The following is a 19,822-nucleotide window of genomic DNA, read 5'->3' as shown; positions in this document are numbered from 1 at the left end:
CTCTCTCTCTCTCTCTCTCTCCCTCTCTCTCTCTGTGTTCCCCCCTCTCGACTGCTGCAGGAGGGAAATGGGATGTATGTTTCCAACTGGATGAGGCCCATGAGGCTGGCTGTCCGCCTTGCCTTGTCACTTTAAGAAAGCTCGCTCTAATGATGTGACAGACTTCGATGATCCCCCATGGAAGGCCTCACTATCCTTGGGGGAGTGGGTGGGGGATGGGTTGGGGCGGTGGTGGGGAGCATGGGAGGCCAAGGGAATGGGGGGAATGATATGTAAAATAAGATTATTTCTAAAATTGAAAAAAAAAGAAAGCTAGATCTAGATAGTGTTAAGCCAGCCTGTCTGGGCTGTGCCCCCCTCACATGCACACCACCTTGCAACTGCTTTCTTGGGAGGGAGCCTAGCTGCTCCCTTGAAGGCTTTTTCAAAGGGCATCTTGGGTGCACATCCTCCCAGTTTTTCTCACCGAGGCTAACTTCAAAGGCTCCGCAGCCTTGGGAGGGAAGGATGACAATACAAGAAATGCCAGCTGCGCAAGGGTTTGCTTTGGCAGCTGTGCGATTGTCCTGTAGGTGGAGAGGCGGCTGCTCTAGCCCTCTGCAGCTCCTCGGCCCTCCCCTCACCACCCATTCCAGATGTTTTCTTCTGCTCTGCTTTCTCTCAGGGCCCCTTCTGCCACTCTGAGCCGCTGCATCTCCAGGCTTATGTAAATTTCCGGGGGCCTTTGCTGCCTTGCTTCCACGGATCCTTTATCTGTTGCCAACACTGGATTCTCCTAATCTTGCTTTGAGCTGAGAGGCATTCACAGTCAGGAGGGGCGAGGCTCCCCTGCTCAGGAGGTGGGACCTTTCCCTGGCTATATGTTTTATTTCAAAGTTACTGACCACAGCAGGAATAAGCATGAAGTGTCAGCCTATCAGAGAGCCTGCTCAGGCAAGACCCTCCAGAGACAGTTGCCCGGCCCTAACCTAGATCTGAATTAGTGCAGCAGGGAATGATTTTTTTTTTTCCTAGACAGGGTTTCTCTGTGTAGCCCTGGCTGTCCTGGAACTCACTCTGTAGAGAAGGCTGGCCTCAGACTCAGAGATCTACCTGCCTCTGCCTTCCAAGAGCGGGGATTAAAAGCATGCACGCCAGGCGTTGGTTACCCAAGCCTTTAATCTCAGCACTCGGGAGGCAGAGGCAGGTGGATCTCTGTGAGTTCGAGACCAGCCTGCTCTACAAGAGCTAGTTCCAGAACAGGCTCCAAAGCAATACAGAAAAACCCTGTCTCGAAAAACCAAAAAAAAAAAAAAAAAAAAAAAAAAAAGCATGCACGACGATGCCTGACACACACACACACACACACACACACTACTCTCAAGGGGGCTCAGAGCTTTAGGCAGAGGGAAAAGCCTATATCATTAGTTCACTCCAGAGGGTGCATAGCTTTTCCAGAAAGTTCTCTAGCTTGGCTTCAGCTGCCTTTTGCTTCCCCACTGAGTCACTCTCGCCATGAAATGTCAGAGCAGCTGGCCAAACACCAAGTGCCCAAGTTAAAACAATAAAGGCTTTTTGGAGCCTCCAGCTTGCTGATGTGAGAGGCTGTTTCCTAAACAAAACAATCCCACGGAGCCTCTGCCACCTGCTGGAAAACACTTCCTGCCTGCGTGTGTAATCTGAGAGCAGAACCTGTTATGGTGTGTTCTGTAAACTGCTTCAGTTTGGTGTTGCTTGCACCGAGCTAACACTCCAGAAAGAGTCGGGCAGCCAGTGGACAACCAGGTTAGACAGATCAGTGACACAGTTTGCAAGGGTTCCCATCACAGGCCAGTGTGTGTGTGTGTGTGTGTGTGTGTGTGTGTGTGGTTGCATATGAATGTGTGTGTTAGAAAACTTCTAAAATATCACAGCAGGTGACGATTACACTCAGTAAACTCTTCTCCATGTCCACTACTGTATTGGGTCCCCAGATAAGGTATAGGGGTCAGGGAGTAAATACAGCTGTTTGGGCTGGGGCTGAGAGCCTTCGACAGGCTAAAGCAGATGAGTACCAATGCAGTCACTAAACATTTGTTTTCTTTGGCGACCTCAGAGCAGAATCAATGGCTTAACAGAGAAGACACCGAGCCCTGCCATCCACATGTTCCATCTTTTCCTATCCTCTCCCCTCCCCACCCTCTCCCCTCCCCATCCTCTCCCCTCCCCACCCTCCACCCTCCTCATCCTCTCCCCTCCCCATCCTCTCCCTCCCCACCCTCCACCCTCCCCATTCTCCAGCTTCCCTGTGCTCCCCATCACCCCATTCCCCGCAGCCCGTATCTTCCTGCTTCCCATTTATCAGCATGTCCTTCAAACACTGAGTTGAATTAAGAGAGCATTTCCTCTTCTTTTTGGAAAACCAAGATGCTAGCTTGCCACGGAGTTCCCACACTTGGCCAAAAACCCAATCACTCGGAGTTTGCCGTTGTGGAGATTTGACTGGTTCAAGCTGGAGAAAGGTTACTCTTCTAAAGGTGGGTTTTGTTTTGAGATAAGGCCGTGTCATTTACAGCCCAGACGGCTCTTGAACTCATTGTGATGCTTCTGTCTCAGCCTCCACACCGCACCCTGCAGCGTGATTGGCATGTGCCATCTGCTGAGAGCGGGCCATGGGTGCAAAGACGGTAAAAGTGATGCATGCATTAGGAAAAAAGAGGAAGCAGGAATCTAGCCAAGTCTCACAGCGGTGGAGGCTGCACTTCCTGTCCTGTCCCACCCTTAGCATCTCATTCTGAGGAAGACTCAGCTGAGACTTGGCTCCACACCCTGTCCCGGGTGGGGCCTCACACCCGAGGCCCTGACCAGCAGGGATGAGGAATGGTGGGAGGAGAAAGGGGTGTGAGAAAGAGAGAAGTCTGGACCAGGAGCGAGACACTGTGTGTCCAGTTCCTGTGACACACTCATCTATCCTCGCAGTTCCAGGGTTGAAATACGGTTGCCAAGGCAACGGAGTTAGGCGTGGGGCCTCTCGGATTTGATTAGATCACAAAGGCAGAATCCCTATAGGTGATTAGTCACCCTTAAAGAAGAATTGGGCAGTGGCTTTTCTGTCCCCCCAGTCTTGTGAACGTGCTTTGTCACAGAATCTGGGGGCGCCTTGACCTTAGACCTTCCAGCCCTCAGAACTGTGAACAATACGTTTTAATTATAAATCAATAGTTGTGGCGGTTTGAAAGAGAACAACTCCTGAAGGCTCTTGGATTTGAATGCTTGGTCACCAGGAAGTGGCACTACTTGAAAGGATTAGGAGGTGTGGCCTTGTTGCAGGAAGTGTCACTGGGTGTGGGCTTTGACATTTCAAAAGGGCAGGCCAGGCCCAGTGCCTTTTTCTTTCTGCTGCCTGAGTGAGGGCACAGATGTAGAACACCCAGCTCCTTCTCTATCGCCATGTCTGCTTCCTGTCACCACGTCCCCACGATGCTGATAATGGACTGATCCTCTGAAACCGTAAGCCAGCCCCAATTAAATCCTTTCCTTTATAAGAGTTGCTGTGGCCACGGTGTCTCTTCATAGCAACAAAACACTGACAAATCGTCTAAGATACTTTTGACACAGCAGCCTGAATAGGCTAAGACCAGTTATTTGGTTGCGATCCCTTGACCCAGAATTCAGGTGAAAAACTACATCCTTGTGGGTCTTTAGCACAAACTGGTTCAGAAGTTATGAGCTCTGTCTTGGGTCATTTGTCATTGTACTGTTCAAGGACCTAGCTCTACAACTGGAGCTCTCCCTTTATCGTAGGCATTCACAGGGACTGTCATCTGTTAGCCCCCTCCCCAGGAAAGGATAAGGCCTTTGCACAATGCTCACACAGAGTGTCCTCAGTGTCTGCACAAGGGGCACCGGGGGCGGAAGCTCACATCTGAGCCTCCCCTTAGCCAGTCTCTCAGTCTCTGCCCCTGCAGAGGGAAGAGCCCATGTTGGGCTTTCCTCTGAGATTTTACTCAAATAAAAAGCAAATTGGTTCCTCATAGTTCACCTTTTAAGAAGCAGGGTAAGAGACAGAGTTCAGAGTTGAAATGGAGAATTTGTGGTCAGCCTTAAACATGCATTTACGTGTGTTTTCCCTGGTCCTCAATTGGCGTTTGCCGATGCTCTCAAGTTTGTGAGCATAAGGTGAGCATAGAGCAGTGTTTCTCAACCTGTGACCCCTTTGACAAACCTCTAGCTCCAAAAATATTTACATTATGATCATAACCGTAGCAAAATTACAGTTAGGAAGCAGTGTTTCTCAACCTGTGACCCCTTTGACAAACCTCTAGCTCCAAAAATATTTACATTATGATCATAACCGTAGCAAAATTACAGTTAGGAAGCAGCAATGAAAAATGCATGGTTATGGGAAACCACAGCATGAGGAACTGTACTAAAGGGTCGCAACATTAGGAAGGTTGAGAACCACTGATCCTAGAGGGTTGGGATTATTTAGTCTGGAGACAAATCCAAAAGACAAAAGCCAGAAGACAGTCACCACCAAGTAATGAAACAGTTTGGTTTAAAGAGAAGAGCTACTTCAATTGCTGCACGGTGGATTTTTATTTTAATGGAGGTCATTACGGTTTGGAACAAGTTACAAGGAGAAGATCTAGAATCTTTTCTCAGGGTCATTAAACAAAACTTTTCATGATTAGCTAGTTCTGTCCTGGTCATAACTGAAGGAGGAGGGGACATCTACCTTCTATTTTTATGCCAAGGGGGGGGGATTCCTGGTTCTGGTTCTATTAGTCTAAATTGAACATTTACTCTGCTGTGCCTTTGTAACTAAGGACAAATGATTGTCCTAGGAAAATCTTTCTTCCTAATACATTATTTATGAGGAAAACTAGTGTGGACTAGTAAAGAAAAGGGATTTTTAAGTGTATGTATAATTTATGTATAATCATCACTCTTTGCTCCGATTTTAAAAGCAGCCCCATCAAAGGAAAATTGAGAAGAAAATATCCCTTAGAGTCTTGTGCACACTTGAAAATGATTTACATTTTTAGGTTCCATCCCTCTGATTCTAGAGCATCATCAAGCTCTGTAGGCTCAGTGTGACAATGACTTCAGATCATGCAGTGCCTCTGAGGCCTAGTCCTGGTCTTTCCTGGTTTGTCTCTGCACTGAAAAAGAAAAAAGACCCTTCAGGAAGAGAGTCACCGATCCCTAAGTAATTACAGCATTCCTAAGTATTTATAGTCAATTGTTCAATAAAGAATCCTGGGGAAATTGATTGGCTGTTTTGAAAAAGAATGAAGTTAGATCCTTCCTTACTTTAATATATAAAGTAAAAGAGATTCCAAATATATCAAGTAGATGAAATGAAAACAAAAGAACAGGTTAGTAACTAGTGTGTTTCAGTGTTTAGAGAGGGAAAGACCACTTCTAGAGAAGAGAGAAAGTGAAGAAAGGGCTAATGAGACTTGGAGGGTAAATGTTAAAAACTCTGGTTGGCAAAGGTATAGTCCAGTGGAGGAGTATATATGTCTAGCATGTACAGATCCTGGGTCAAGAAATACCATAACAATGTGTGTGTGTGTGTGTGTAGATTGAAAATATAAATATATAAAATAAAAGAAAAATTACATACTAGGAAAAATCTTTGCAACATGTATGGAAAAATACATCTTGAGGGTAAGAAACTCACTACCAGAAAATAAACACAATGGCAAAGGGAAAATTGAAATATGAAAAAAATAATCACCAGCATGACTCAAAATTATAGAATAAATTTTCTTACATTTATTATGTTCTTTTGTTGTTGCTCTTTTGGTTTGGTTTGATTTTTCAAGGCAGGATTTCTATGTGTAGCCCTGCTATCCTGGAACTCACTCTTAGACGAGGCTGGCCTCAAACTTGAAGAGATCCACCTGCCTCTGCCTAACATTTATCAAGTTCTAATTGTGTGGTGAAAACGTTTAAGGTCTGTCTTAGCAGCTGTCAATCATATGATATTACTCTAGTCATCATGTTGTGCAGCGCACTTCTAGAGTCTATTCTTGGCTGACTGAAGTTGTGTCCCTTTGGCTAACAATTTCCTGCTTTCCACTTTCCCCTTCAGCCCTAGCAAGTGAGTTGATTTTCACTGGAGAAGTAAGATCCTATGATCCTGATTCCTGTGCCTGACTTACTTCACTTAACTCCATGTTCTCCAGGATATTCTGTGTTGTAAATGGCAGGATTTCCTTTTCCAAGGTTAAATGACAGCTCATTTTATTAACTTATCTATCCACTGATGGACATTTAGGTTGAACCCATATCTTGGTGGTTTTGATTAATGCTACAGTGAATAAACATGGGGTGCAGATGATCCTTGACAAACTATTTCTTTTGGATATGTACCCAGAAGTCTGACTGTTGGGTCAAATGATCGTGCTCTCTCTCTCTTTGTCTCTCTCTGTTCTTCTGTCTCTGTCTTTCTGTCTCTGTTTCTGTCTCTCCTTGAGGGAAGCAGGATTTGACTGAGCTCAGAGTTTTTAACAGGGTCCAGTGGGACACAGCTGGGAAGGCATGCCTGGGCCCCTTCCACAGATCAGGAAGCAGAGAGCAAGGGGTTCTGCCGCTTTCTCCCTCTTCCCCTTTTCTGTAGATTGGCTCCACCCACGTTTGGGGTTGGTCTTCCCACCTTAGTTAATCATTTCTGGAAATACTCTCACAGACACACCCAGAGATCAGGCCTTGCTATGTCTCTGAGGCCTGGTTCTTCTTGCTTTGTTTCTGCATCGAAAAAAGACACACCAGATAACAGTGGCCCATTCTTTCCTTTTAGCTGTGTGTGTGTGTGTGTGTGTGTGTGTGTGTGTGTGTGTGTTAATCTTTCCACCTCTTTCCAGGAGATGCAGGTTACTCTCCTTTGCCCAGCGGAGAGCTACAGGAGCCACCTTTAGACACCTGCCCAGGAATGATAATTCGCACTACTGTAGATCTTTACAGGGCAGAAGCTGCATGGGCAGAAGTCGGTTTGCTTGGCTGCCTGCTGTTATTTATAGTCTAATAGAACCTTCCATATTGTTGCAGCTAAAGAATGGTTAGAGTTGCCTAATGAATAGAGTTTCTATAGCCAGCTGCTAGAAAAAATACTGAACAGGAAACTGTAAATCAGCAAAGAAATGTTTGCCTCTTGCAGACAAACTGATCACTCAAATTCAAGATGTATACGAACTTTCAGATCAGATTCCTCAGTCAAGAAAGCAGGAAAATAGCCCATTATTTTCTTCCTTCCAGCATACTTTTACTTTTTTGTGGGCAAGTATTGTTTTTTAATTAGTACCTTGGTCCAGCAGTCCACTAGCATCCTGTCCTTGGATAGGAGCAGCAAATTGCTGCCTTCTGCAGTGTCATGTTGGTAAAAGCACCGTGGAAAGCCACTTGCGATAATATAATGTTACATGACCATGATTCACAGGGCACCGAGGTTCAATAGACAGAGAGCACACACAGGATGTTTTCTGAACTCTGAGTTGTTTAGTGTAAAAATAGCCACTGAATAATAGCACTTGACACCGCGGTGACCGGCATTTAAACATTCTTGTACCTGGCTCTGAGACTGAGTGCTGGCTCTTCCCGTGCGATGCACTAAGACAAGCTGGGCTGCAGTCATCTGGGATGCTTGGTGGGGCTTTTGCGAATGGGTCTAAATTTCTAGTACACATTGTGAAAATAAAACTATATTCATAGTAAACCTGAAGGAGATATGTTAAAAGAAAATTCTGGAGTTAGGCCCAGTTCAAACAAGCACACATGCGCAGGATTTCTTTTTAATTGCGTATATGTGTGTATATGCCTGTGTGTGTGGGTAGATAAACAGGTTTGCGGATGCTCACATGCCCTTGGGGCTAGAAGGCAGTGTCAGATCCCCTGGAGCTAGAGTTACAGGCTGTTGGAGCTACTCCACAGGGTGCTGGAAACTAATCCAGGCCTTTCTTTGCTCTAGCCCCTTGCTCTGTATCTTGTTGGACATATGACTTCAATCTGTATGAGTTTTGAGCCTCCTGGGCTGTAAAACTGAAATAATCGTGACTAAATGGCCATGATGTTTATAGTTTTGCGATGTATTTTCAGATACGTCATCGACTCATTTGTTTTATCCCAGAGGGAAGATGCTATCTGTAACCTGGAGTGAGGAAGCGGGTTCAGACATGGGAGCGCCCTGCCCTGAGCAACACAGGAAAAGACACTAAAGGTTCTGGCTCGGGGTGTCATGCTCTTGCCACAAGAGCACACGGCCAGCAATAGAAAAACAGTTAAAAGAGACCTCTGAAGTGCAGCTGCTTGCCAACTTTTGGCTGAACTTGAGATCTGGTCTGGCCTGCCCTTTGTGGTGCTCTGTGAGGGGAGCCAAGCCCACAAACATCCCAGAGCAAAGCAGTGGACATCTTTCTACTTGTGTTCAGCAGCAGGCCTGGGGTAAGCAGGGAAGGGAGGGGCTGCACAGGACAGCTGCTTTACCTGTGACTTTTGAAGGTCACCCCTTCGCTTGCAGATGTGAATTGAATTCAAGCTAAATTGGCCCGAATCCATTAGGGAGCTCTGATCTACCTATTGGAAGGGGATTTTACACAGCAGCAGTCAGAAAATGTCGATAGCACAGAAATGTTCTCAGTTAGCTCATGTGAACCAAACACGAGATTTTTAACGGGAGATGCTGTGGAAATTTGGCAACGAGAGCCTGGATTCCATGAAGCAGGCTTCGATTTTGTGTTCCCGTGGTGGCTTTAAGATGTCGGTTAGTGTGCATCATTAACTCGGTTCATCACCTGTAACGTCTTTTTACTCTCTGCCGGATCAGTTTCCCGAAATCTCTGCCTGATACTATGATTTAGGAGCCTGGAAAATGTGAGATTTGTGACCTGGGGTGTCTCTAGTTATAAACTGCAATGTCCTCATTTCCATAAAATGCTTCAGGAAAACACTGAGAGACATTTTGTTACAACACAGTAAGAGTGAACTATGCTTTAATGCCCAAATTCCCTTTCAGGATGGAATGTTTGAGAGCTGGGGTGACAGCTTGGGTTTTGAAATAAGACACAGTGGATTGTAAATTAGCTCCAATTGTGGGATCTTGGGTGAGTGAGCTCTAACGTTTCTTCATAGTCTCAGTTTTCTCGTCTGGGACGAGGTGGCAATATTTGTACTCATAGAATTACAATTCAAATTTAAATGACCACGTGTGCAATGAACTCAGTGACCCTCAAAAATCATCCACACGTCTTCCTGATGGGATTGTCCATCAAGTGACTGTTCCCCAAGGTGGGCCACATTACTGCCCCAGGGAACCACAGTAGACCACGGGCTTTTCTTTTCTCTGGGTGCCAGAGGGCCAGTGCTGACTCATTGTAAGTGGCCCAGCTACAGGTCACATAGACAGGATTCAGGACCTGAATCCTTTAGCTGTTTTGTTCAGAGACCCAGCAGTCTGAGAAGATAGTAGTCCAGCATCCTACAGATGTGTCTGCCTCTCATCGTTAGGCTGCAATTACAAAGTGGGGAAACAAAGGCAGTCAATCAATCATCCCCAACTTCAGTATTGTCCCTGTGGTCAGGTGACCAGTCTTTTCTCCTCATCCGTCTCCTCTCTGCAGCAGCAGGAAGGTTCACAAACACCAAGTCCACTGAGCCTAGCATTCCCACTGAGCCGATTGTCTGGACGACATCCAGATTGATGGTTAAAGCAGAATAAACAAACCATTAGCAATGTGTGCCTTAGACTCCTCCCTACAGAACAAATGCGGCTGAGTTCTCATGCTATAGAACACACAGGGCCTGCCCCTCCCTCGCAGGAACCATCAGCATTGGGCAGCGACAGGAAGCAGTGGAGGGATTACTGGAGATCCCAGCTTGAAGACACAAGACAAGCTCCCTAACCAGAGAAAATCAAACCAAATCAGCTGATCGGGGCTTAAAATCCTTCCACTATAAATTGTCCTAACCCTGGAACTTAGAAAAAGTAGCCATCCACAGAAAACTGGTCAAGAGCTCTGTGTGCACATGTTGGAAGCAAAATTCACAGAAAAGAATAGCTGGTGCCTAAAGAATGGGAGTCATGCAACATACAGTGCTCACTTCAAAGGGAGTAAGAGAAACTTTACTCTGAGCCAAACATGTGACCATAGACTGGGAACACGGGTGCACCGGATTACAGCCTATGTCACCTGTGGCAGCATCACAGGAGCTTTTCTTGTCACAGAACAAAACAAGGCCATATGTCAAGGACCTCACCAGATACATTCATGGAAACATCAGGTGGGTTGGATATACACAGGAAGGAGGGAGACTCAGCTACGGGTTTAGTTGTTACCTGACGACATTCTGAGCTCTTGAGTTGGTGGAGGCTGGAGTTCTGTTGATATATTCCAATGCTTTACCTATTTGTTGAAACAATGCTAGGTCGGATGGGGTCTCAAAGGACTAATGATAGCTAATTTGGTTCTGGATTGTCAGCATTCCAGCTCCCTGCAGATGCGCCGGTGTAATCCCTAGCCTTGTGGGACCTTTAGTCTGGGTGTGGCTTTTCCTTCAATTCTCAAAGGTATACACAGAAAACCTCTGTATATCCCTTTATCCTTTCTGGATTCCTTTCAGACTTGCTGTGGACTCACTTAAGAATCACTTTAGACTCTTATTTCTATAGAATTAGAACTTAAAGTGTCTATAAATGAGCATACGTGCCCTGTTGACACAAAACCACATCTAAAAGGGAACAAAATACAGTTTATTCTAGAGCCACCTTAAGTGACTGTGGCCTGGGAACGTAGATTTATGTTAATCCAAATTCCATGTTCCAACATGGAAGCAGTTTCATGAAGTTTTATAGCTTTATAAATCAAGGCCAGTTTAAAGCACATTGGTGGGTAGATCAGAGAGTCGGGTGCAGTGAAATGGGGGAAGTTTTCTGTAGGTCTAGGATGCTATCTGACGACATTCTTAGCTTCTGGGTTGGTGGAGTCTAGTGTTCTACCTAGTTAATAGTTTCCAAAGGGGTTTTACCTATTAGTCGCAGGATGCTAGTTCTGACACAGGGATGGGCAAGGAACGGCGGCTTAGGAGGCTGAAGCTCGCTCAGGTTAACGGCATCAGCTTCTGGATTTGCAACATTCCAACCTCTCCACATCACGAAGTTCTATCAGTGAATCTTTGCAGACACAGCTTTTTTCCCCAGGAATTCTCACCCTCTTGTCTGGTTCTCAAGTCATAAGCACGCCTGTGCCAAACATTTTTCTTAATTTCTGCAGAAGAAACGGCCTACTGGTGTCATTTAAAACACGGCTTCTTGGTAAGACACGAGGTAGAAATGGAATGTCGTCATCATTTCTAGGCAGGAAGACCAGAAAAGGAGGCTTCATTAGGCATCATCAGATTCTTGGCAGAGAGTAAACTAGGTGGGTAGGGGATGATACAATGTTTCCATAATTATCTATAAACATTTAAATTAAAAATTTTTTAATTTAAAAATTTTTTCTTCTTTTTATTTATTTAAATTAGAAACAAGTTTGCTTCACATGTCAATCCCAGCTCCCTCTCCCGTCCTCCCTCCACTCCTCTCCCGTCCTCCCAATCCCCCTAACCTCCCATCCAATCCCCACTTGACTCTCCAGGGAGGGTGAGGCCCTTCATGGGGGTACCTCCAAAGTCTGTCATATCATTGGGGCAGGGCCTAGCCCCTTCCCTATGTGCCCAGGCTGAGAGAGCATCCCTCCATGTGGAATGGGCTCCCAAAGTCCATTCGGATGCCAGGGATAAATAAAGATGTAGTAACTGAGGCCCCAAAGCTTGCTGAGGCCTCCTCACTGACACCCCCATTCAGGGGGTCTGGATAAGTCCCATGCTGGCCTCTCAGCCATCAGTCTGGGGTCCAAGATCTCCCCCTAGTTCAGGTCAGCTGTTTCTGTGGGTTTCACCAGTCTGGTCTTGACCCCTTTGCTCATCACTCCTCCCTCTCTGCCACTGGGTTCCAGGAGTTCAGTTCAGTGTTTAGCTGTGGATGTCTTCCTCTGCTTCCATCAGCCACTGGTGAAGGCTCTAGGATGGTATATAAGGTAGTCATCAATCTCATTATCAGGGAAGGACATTTAAGGCGGTCTCTCCACTATTACTTAGATTGTTAGTTGGTGTCATCCTTGTAGATCTCTGGAAATCTCACTAGTGCCAGATCTCTCCTCAAACCTATAATGACTCCCTCTATTATGGTATCTCTCATCCTGCTCTCCTCTATTCTTCCCCCAACTCAACTTTCCTGCTCCCTCATGTCCTCCTCTCCTCCCCATCACTTTACCCCAGCTTCCTGTCCCCTCCCAATTTAAGACGCTTTTTAGTGTTATATTTTACCAGGTGTCTTAGTTAAGGCTTTTACTGCTGTGATGAAACACCATGACCAGAAGCAACATGGAGAGGAACGGGTTTATTTTGCTCACACTTCCACATCACTGTTCATCACTGAAGGAAGTCAGGACAGGAACTCAACATGGCAGGAGCCTGGAGGCAGGAGCCGAAGCAGAGGACATGGAGGCTGCTGCTCACATGACTTGCTCAGTCTGCTTTCTTATGGAACCCAGGACCATCAGCTCAGGGATGGCACCACCCATAATGGGGGTGGGTCCTCCTCCATCAATCACTGATTAAGAACAGATGGTGGTGGCGTACTAGGGAGGCAGAGGCAGGAGGATCTCTGTGAGTTCAAGGCCGGCCTGGGCTATAGAGTGAGTTCCAGGACAGCCTCCAAAGCTACAGAGAAACCCTGTCTTGAAAAACTAAAAAGAAAAACCAACAAACAGCAAACAAAAACAAAAAGAAGGGAAGGAAAGGTAGGAAGGAATGAAGGAAAGATGGAGAGAAAGAAGGAAGGAAGGAGGGAAGGAAGAAAGGGAGGGAAGAAGGAAGGAAGGAAGGAGGGAAAGAAGGAAGGAATGAGGGGAAGAAGGAAGGAAGGAGGGAAGGAAGGAAGAAAGGAAGAAGGGAGGGAAAAAGGAAGGAAGGAGGGAAGGAAGGAAGGAGGGAGGGAGGGAGGAAGGAAGGGAAAGAAGGAAGGAAAGAAGGAGGGAGGGAGGGAGGAAGGAAGGAGGGAAAGAAGGAAGGAGGGAAGGAAGAAAGGAAGGAAGGAAGGAAGGAAGTGCCCTATAGACTTGCCTGCAGATTGATCTTACAGGCATTTTCTCGGGTGAGGGTCCCTGCTCTCAGGTGACTGTAGCTTGTGTCAAGCTGACATAAGACTAGCACACTCAGAATGACGGTGTGAGTTAAACCAGACCCAGGTGAGGCTGGGCCACTTTCCTCTCACATCTTCCAGTTACCCCTTTCCTCCTATAGCTCTTACTCCCGACTGCCCCCCAACCTTGGAAGCTTGGAGATGCTTTGTGCTTCAGATCCCATCACCAAGCCCTGGTTCTAACTCTTAGATAAACCCCGGGGTGCAGCATACTCCATCCCAACACCAAGGCTGCTGCTACAGTTGACCCCTGAACTCTGGTATTGACTCCCTAAGAGTTTTCTGAGTCTGAATGAAAACAGCCTGCTGAAGGGCAAGGTGACCCCTGCCTGTAACCTCAGCACTGGAGATGCTGAGGCAGGAGGATTGAAAGCTCAGGGCTAACCTGGGTCACATCTAAAAGTCTGTCTCACACAAAACAAAAAGCAAATGGCAGCCTGGTTAAAATGTAAACTCACTGTTTTGGTACTGCTGAAAAGTACCGATGGCCCTTACTGGTTTTTCCCTGCTGCTTCAATTATGGGCTTTCATTTTATTCTTTAGTCGTATCTGTATCACACAGTATTATTTTTAATGAGGTCTTTTTAAAGGCGACCTTTATGATTGGGGAAAAAGTGTTTAAAATTCTAATAAACCAAGGTTAGCCTATAAAGGATAGCAAAGCCATCAAAGTGTGAACAAGTTTCACGTTACTGAATATAGTGTGTACATATTATAAAACTGCAGCTATTAGAACTATTAGAAACTTAATTGAGGTAGCTGGCTATGATGATGAACTCTTATAGTCTCAATGCTTAGGAGTTAAAAACAGGAAGATCAAGAATTCGAGACAAGCCAGGCTTGCTACACGGCAAGCCCAAGACAAACTTGAGCTACATGAGAAAAAAGGGGAGAAGCATTACATTGTGTGTGTGTGTGTGTGCGCGCACACACACTTGGAAGTAAAAATAAAGGATTGCTTTGTGGTCATGAAACCGCTCCCTTTCCCTGGTGACTTGGACACCTGTGCCTTTTGTCTTGAGTGTGTATTAGCTAGTTTGAATAACAAACTATGTGGTTACCATATCTAGAATGGACATTTATTACAAGGTCCCCCTCCTCTCAGGCATATGAATTCCTTCGCCCCATAAGTATCTGTAGTTTTCCTGTAGGTTAGACCTGCTTCACTTTCACTGTTTTGCTGCATATATGCCTGCAGGCCAGAAGAGGGCGCAAGATCTCATTACAGGTAGTTGTGACCAGGAGATTTTTGGGAATTGAACTCAGGACCTCTGGAAGAGCAGCACTGCTCTTAACTGCTGAGCCATCTCTCCTGCTCCAAGTTGTGGATTTCTAGAATGGTCTCTGTCTGCTCCAAAAAGCAGTGGTGAAAACGAATTCTTATCTGTGGGTGTAAGTGCAGGTGTTTAGAATGCTTTTGGGAATTTTACTGGTTTAGGAACACGACAGTAGCATGTTCTCTTCTAGGGTCCAAGTAGTTGGTTAGGTTTACAGTACTAGGCATGAATTCCCTCCTACTGAAACGGCCTTAAGTCCAATTAAGTGGCTATTGGTTATCTCTGAGATATATGTGCCACTATTATGGTTGGTATATTTTGCTGTGATGGTCAGTGTTGTGGGTTCAAAGGTTTTATATCTAGGTAAGACTTTTAATTGCTTTTCCCCATCGGCAGCTTTCATGGACACTTTTGGATGCTATGAGAACTAGTCCTCAGGGAGGAAGTTTCCAGATTAGTTCCAGTTCAACTCCTCAAAGTCCTAAATCCAAAAATAGCAATAGATATTTGCCTTCAAGTTCTAGGCAACCAAGAACAACATCAACAGCCTGTATTGCTCTTGTAATCCACTGACCAATGACTTGAAGGGAGATTTCCCATGCCTGGCATTGGGGTTTTTGTTAAGTCTTCTGTAGCCTTGGGGGAGCATTAGCATACCAAGGGCCATAATTTACTTTATGTATATACACATATACGTACATGATATATGTTACAGGGAGCAGAGAAAGCCTTGAATGAATGTATAAGGAGTAGATGAAGTATTGACATGATCACAGACATGTAAGGATCCCAAGGCCTCAGACCCCTGGGAGTGGTGTATCCTTCCCTTGGTGATGCTCAGAGAGATGCAGAACCTCCCTCTCGTCTGAATGTGTGTGTTGACAGTGTATGTGCAGACTCAACCACAGCTTCCTCTTCCACGGTGACTGCAAGTCTCAGTCTGCTCCCTACGTGGAGCTCCTGCAAAGATTAGATAAACCCGCCCCCTTGTTCAGCTGTGTGCCATGAAACCTCCACCTCACTCAGCTGTAGACAGTAAACCCGCCTCCTTGATTCAGACATATTAAAAAAGCATGCTGAGGTTCCTGACTGTAGTTGATGACATCTATCAGAACGCACACAAACTACCACCCCAGCTTCTCTGTACGTGCTTCTGTGTGTCTATCCGCATCACTCCAGTTTTAATTCCCAAGGACATGCAGACTGGCAATATATACCAAGTACACATAAAATAATGTTTCCTTATGACTTCTCAATAATCCTTAATTTTCTTTATCCATCTCCTTCCCTCTCCTCTAGTACTGCCCCCCCTCTCCCCTTCCTTAAACACCTCCTGACATTATTCCCATTTTCTCTTTCATAGCACCTTTTTCCTACTGCCTCCCTTTCTAGAGCTCCTTCTCCCATCTCCCAACCATGACCTACATCTGTTTTGTGTGTGTGTGTGTGTGTGCAGTGCCATGCCATTTTTTATTACTATAGTTCAGTAATATAGCATGCAATCTGGTATGCTAATCCTTCCATTTCCATCATTGATGTGCCCCCAGGATTACTTTGGGGGGTCTTTTGTGGTTCCATATAAATTTTAGGACCTTTTCCCCCTAATTCTGTGGAGATTTTTATTGGAATTTTGTTGAATATGTAAATTGATTCTTGTAGAATGGTCGTTTTCATGATATTATTCTATTAATTTATGATCATGGGAGGTCTTTCCATTTTCTAGTGTCTTATTCAATCTCCTTGTTCAGAGATTTAAAGTTTTTATTTAAAGGTCTTTTACTTCCTTGGTTAGGTTTATTCCTAGATATTTTATTTGCTTTGAAACTATTGTGAATGGGTGTGTGTCATCTCTTTCTCCATGTTATTGGTGTATCGAAAGGCTACTGTGTTTTGTAAGTTGACATTTTATGTTGCCACATTGCTCAAACTTGATATTTCTAGAAGATTTCTGGTGGAAGTTTTGGAATCTTTTATGTATAACATTACCTGCAAATAGGGATAATTTAATTTCTTTATCCCCCTAACTTCCTTCTCTTGTCTTATTGCTTTGGCTAGTAATTCAAGAATTATGTTGAAAAGGAGTGGGGAGGATAGAGGGGAGCCTCATCTTGTTCCTGATTTTAATGGGATTGCTTAGAGTTGTTCTTCATTTAGGATAATGTTGGCCATGAGTTTGCCATTGATACCCTTCTATTATGTTGAGGTATGTGCCTTCCATTTCTTGTCTCTCTGGGACCTTTATCATAAAGACATACTAAATTCTGTCAAAGGTCTATTGAGATGATCATGTGATTTTCTTCAATAGTATGATTTTCCTCGGGGATTAAAACTGGGGTGATGAGGATAGACACACGGAAACACATACAGAGAAGCTGGGGTATGGTAGGCTGTGCACGTTCTGATAGATGGCATCAAGTATAGTCAGGAACCTCAGCATGTTAGATGCACATATGTTTAGGGTGTAATGTCTTCTTGGTTAATTGTTCCCTTGATTAAAATGAAGTTTTGGTCTTTATCTCTTCTGATTTTTAGTGACGTCAGATGTTGGGATAGTGACACCTGCTGCTTCCTAGTCCCATCTGCATGGCATGCTTTTCCCCATCCTTTCACTTTAAGTGGCTCCTGTCTTTGAAGGTGAGAAAGTTCCTAGCAGACAATAGAAAGATGGACTTTGTTTATTGGTTTATTCAACTACACTGTCTTTTGATTGGAGAGCTGAGGATATTAATGTCTACAGTTACTTATTGAAAGGTTGTGTTGATTTTTTTATTGAAGTTAGAAACAAGCTTGTTTCCCATGTCAATCCCTGCTTCCTATCCCTCCCCTCCTCCCCACCCACCAGGCCCCCCAGTCCCCCACCCAATCTCCACTTGGATGCCCAGGGAGGGTGAGGCCCTCCATGGTGGATCTTCAGAGTCTGTCATTTCATCCAGGGCAGGGCCTAGGCCCTCCCCCAAGAGTCCAGGCTGAGAGAGCATCCCTCAAGTGGGATGGGCACTCAAAATCTATTTGTACGCCAGGGATAAATACTACCCAAGGCCCCATAGATTACCTAGGCCTTCTCACTGACACCCACATTCAGGGGGTCTGGGTAAGTCCCATGATTTCCACACAGCCATTAATAAAAAAAGAAGGTTGTGTTGATTGTCATAATTTTGTTTTCTTTTCTCGTTTGTGTTCTTAGACTATTTTGTGTTTCAATGATTATGACTTCATTTGTTTTCTTTCTATAGTCTTTTAGCCATGCCTTTTCTTCCCTTTAGTCCAAAGTAGTGCTTCCAGTATTCTCTGTGGTGGGCATGAATTGTTTTAGCTTGTTTATATCATGGAACAAATTTTATTTCTCCTCCTGCTACAGCAGATAGTTTTGCTAAGCACAGTAGTCCTGGTTAGCATCCATGGGATTAAAGGCGTGGGCTGCCACTGCCCAGCTCCTAAATGGTTTTAATGGAAGAGATAAACACCAACTAGAACACAGTATCTGTCAATAAATTAGCACCTCTGTTATTACAGCCAGGGAGGAACCAGAGATTTGGAGGTGTAGCTCATTCAAAATACAAGGGAACTCAAAGAATAATGTTACTTGTTGCATATTAATGAGAATGGAGCCTGCAGTGAGCAGTCTTTGGGTATGTGTGGTTTTGTTGGAAAGATGTCTAATTCTCACCTTCCTCATGACCCCAGCCCGGGTCCCAACATCCACCCCTCCCCTGAGCTTCATCCTGGATGCAGGAGATGGCAGGGACTGAGAATCTGGGTTGAGGTGAGACAGCTGTTTTGCATAATTACTTGGTAATTTGGGAAAGCTGAAAATTTAATCACCTTTAGGCCAACTCAAAATGCCCCCATGAAAACACCTGCATCTAAGCAGCAGCTTGCTAGTGCCAGGCCTCAGTGTTCTTATTCCTTCTGGCTCCATCCCCTTCTGTCTGGTCTCCTGAGAGTTCTGTGAGATGCAGGCTGGATCTAAGGACCTCATCTGAAGGCCTTCTGCGTCCTCCCCTCACAGGCTCCCAGGTCCAGTCATACCAGGATGACAGTTCTCCCGTAGCCATAGCCATAGTCATGTCTGCCTGCCCCCCAGGCCCCCCCCAGCCTGCCCGGGTGCCCACCTCCCTGCTTGCCTGTCTTTGAAAACCCCTTCCTCTGCGTGGAAGCCCCCTCCTCCCCATCAACCTGAGTGGTTTCCTCCCGGAAGGACTCCTGTGTGCCAAGAAGGAGCTGGTTAGGAGTTTCCTGCCCTGGAAGGCAGAGTTCTGATCCCCTAACCTCACACTCACAGAGTGGAATAATTCTCTTATCTGTCTGTCTCTGTCACCAGACAACAGGTGCCTCTCTCCAACTCAGTGCAGGATACGTCTTTATCTTTATAGTGGTTATGCTAGGTGTAGGTCATGCCAGGGCAATCATCCAATAGATGTCAAATGAAAGAGCAAATTCATTAGTAAACAAATGAACAATAAATTGGGCAGAAGAAGTCAAATACACCAGGACAGTAATGCTAGGGCTTTCGTGTGTGTTTGTTTTCAAAGGCACACACTTCTCAGTTCATTCATGTGAAGTGTCTAGTTGCTTTAGCTTTCTGCTACTGTGAGTTTCTTGTCAACTTGACACAAGTCAGGGTCATTTGGGAAGAAGGTACTTCAAGTGAGGAAATGCCCTCATTGCATTGGACTGCAGGCAAGTCTGGGGCGGGGCATTTTCTTGATTAGTGATAGATGTGTGAAGGCCCAGCTCTCTGTGGGCAGTGCCGCCATTGGCAGGGTTCTAAGAGAAAGCAGGCTAAATAAGCCACAGGGAGCAAGGCAGTCAGCAGCATTTCTAAATAGCCGTTGCTTAAGTTCTTGCCTCCAGGTCTCTACCCTGCTGGAGGTCCTACCGTGTGTTTCCTCAGTGACAGACTGTGATCAGGCTCTGGAAGTCAAGTCCTTCCTGAATTGCTTTTGGTCATGATCCTTATCACTGTAATAAAAACCTAACTAAGTCATCTGCCTTCCACACAAGAAGTGACATTTGTAGCTGGGCAGTGGTGGTGCACATCCTTGATCCCAGCACTTGGGAGGCAGACGCAAGAGGATCTTTGAGTTTGAGGCCAATCTGGTCTATAAAGATCGAGTTCCAGGATAGCCAGAGCTACACAGAGAAAACCTTTCTCAAAACAAGAACAAAAAACAAAACAAAACAAAAAAAACTATTCTTGGTCTCCATTTTCTAGTCTGTATAAGCTGTTCACAAATATTTATTGAGCATTTCTTCTGTCATCGACTGATCAAATGCTAATGCCCCATACTGAACCAAATAGACTAAACACTATCCTCGACGGGTCTGTTGTCATTGTGTGACA

At 45.3% G+C, this 19,822-nt stretch overlaps 1 long non-coding RNA gene across 1 annotated transcript; it reads left to right on the top strand.

Annotated features, from left to right (window-relative positions):
• The first annotated feature begins 3,046 nt into the window (after window positions 1–3,046).
• Window positions 3,047–17,137, top strand: LOC121142312. Its single transcript, XR_005879297.1, has 3 exons — window positions 3,047–3,468; window positions 8,093–8,406; window positions 17,011–17,137. It is a non-coding gene; the product is annotated as an uncharacterized LOC121142312 (long non-coding RNA).
• Window positions 17,138–19,822: the final 2,685 nt, after the last annotated feature.

This window comes from Mesocricetus auratus, unplaced genomic scaffold, assembly GCF_017639785.1.
Source record: "Mesocricetus auratus isolate SY011 unplaced genomic scaffold, BCM_Maur_2.0 Super-Scaffold_100009, whole genome shotgun sequence".
Lineage (NCBI taxonomy): Eukaryota > Metazoa > Chordata > Mammalia > Rodentia > Cricetidae > Mesocricetus > Mesocricetus auratus.
This window is presented reverse-complemented; position numbering and strand designations above follow the sequence as displayed.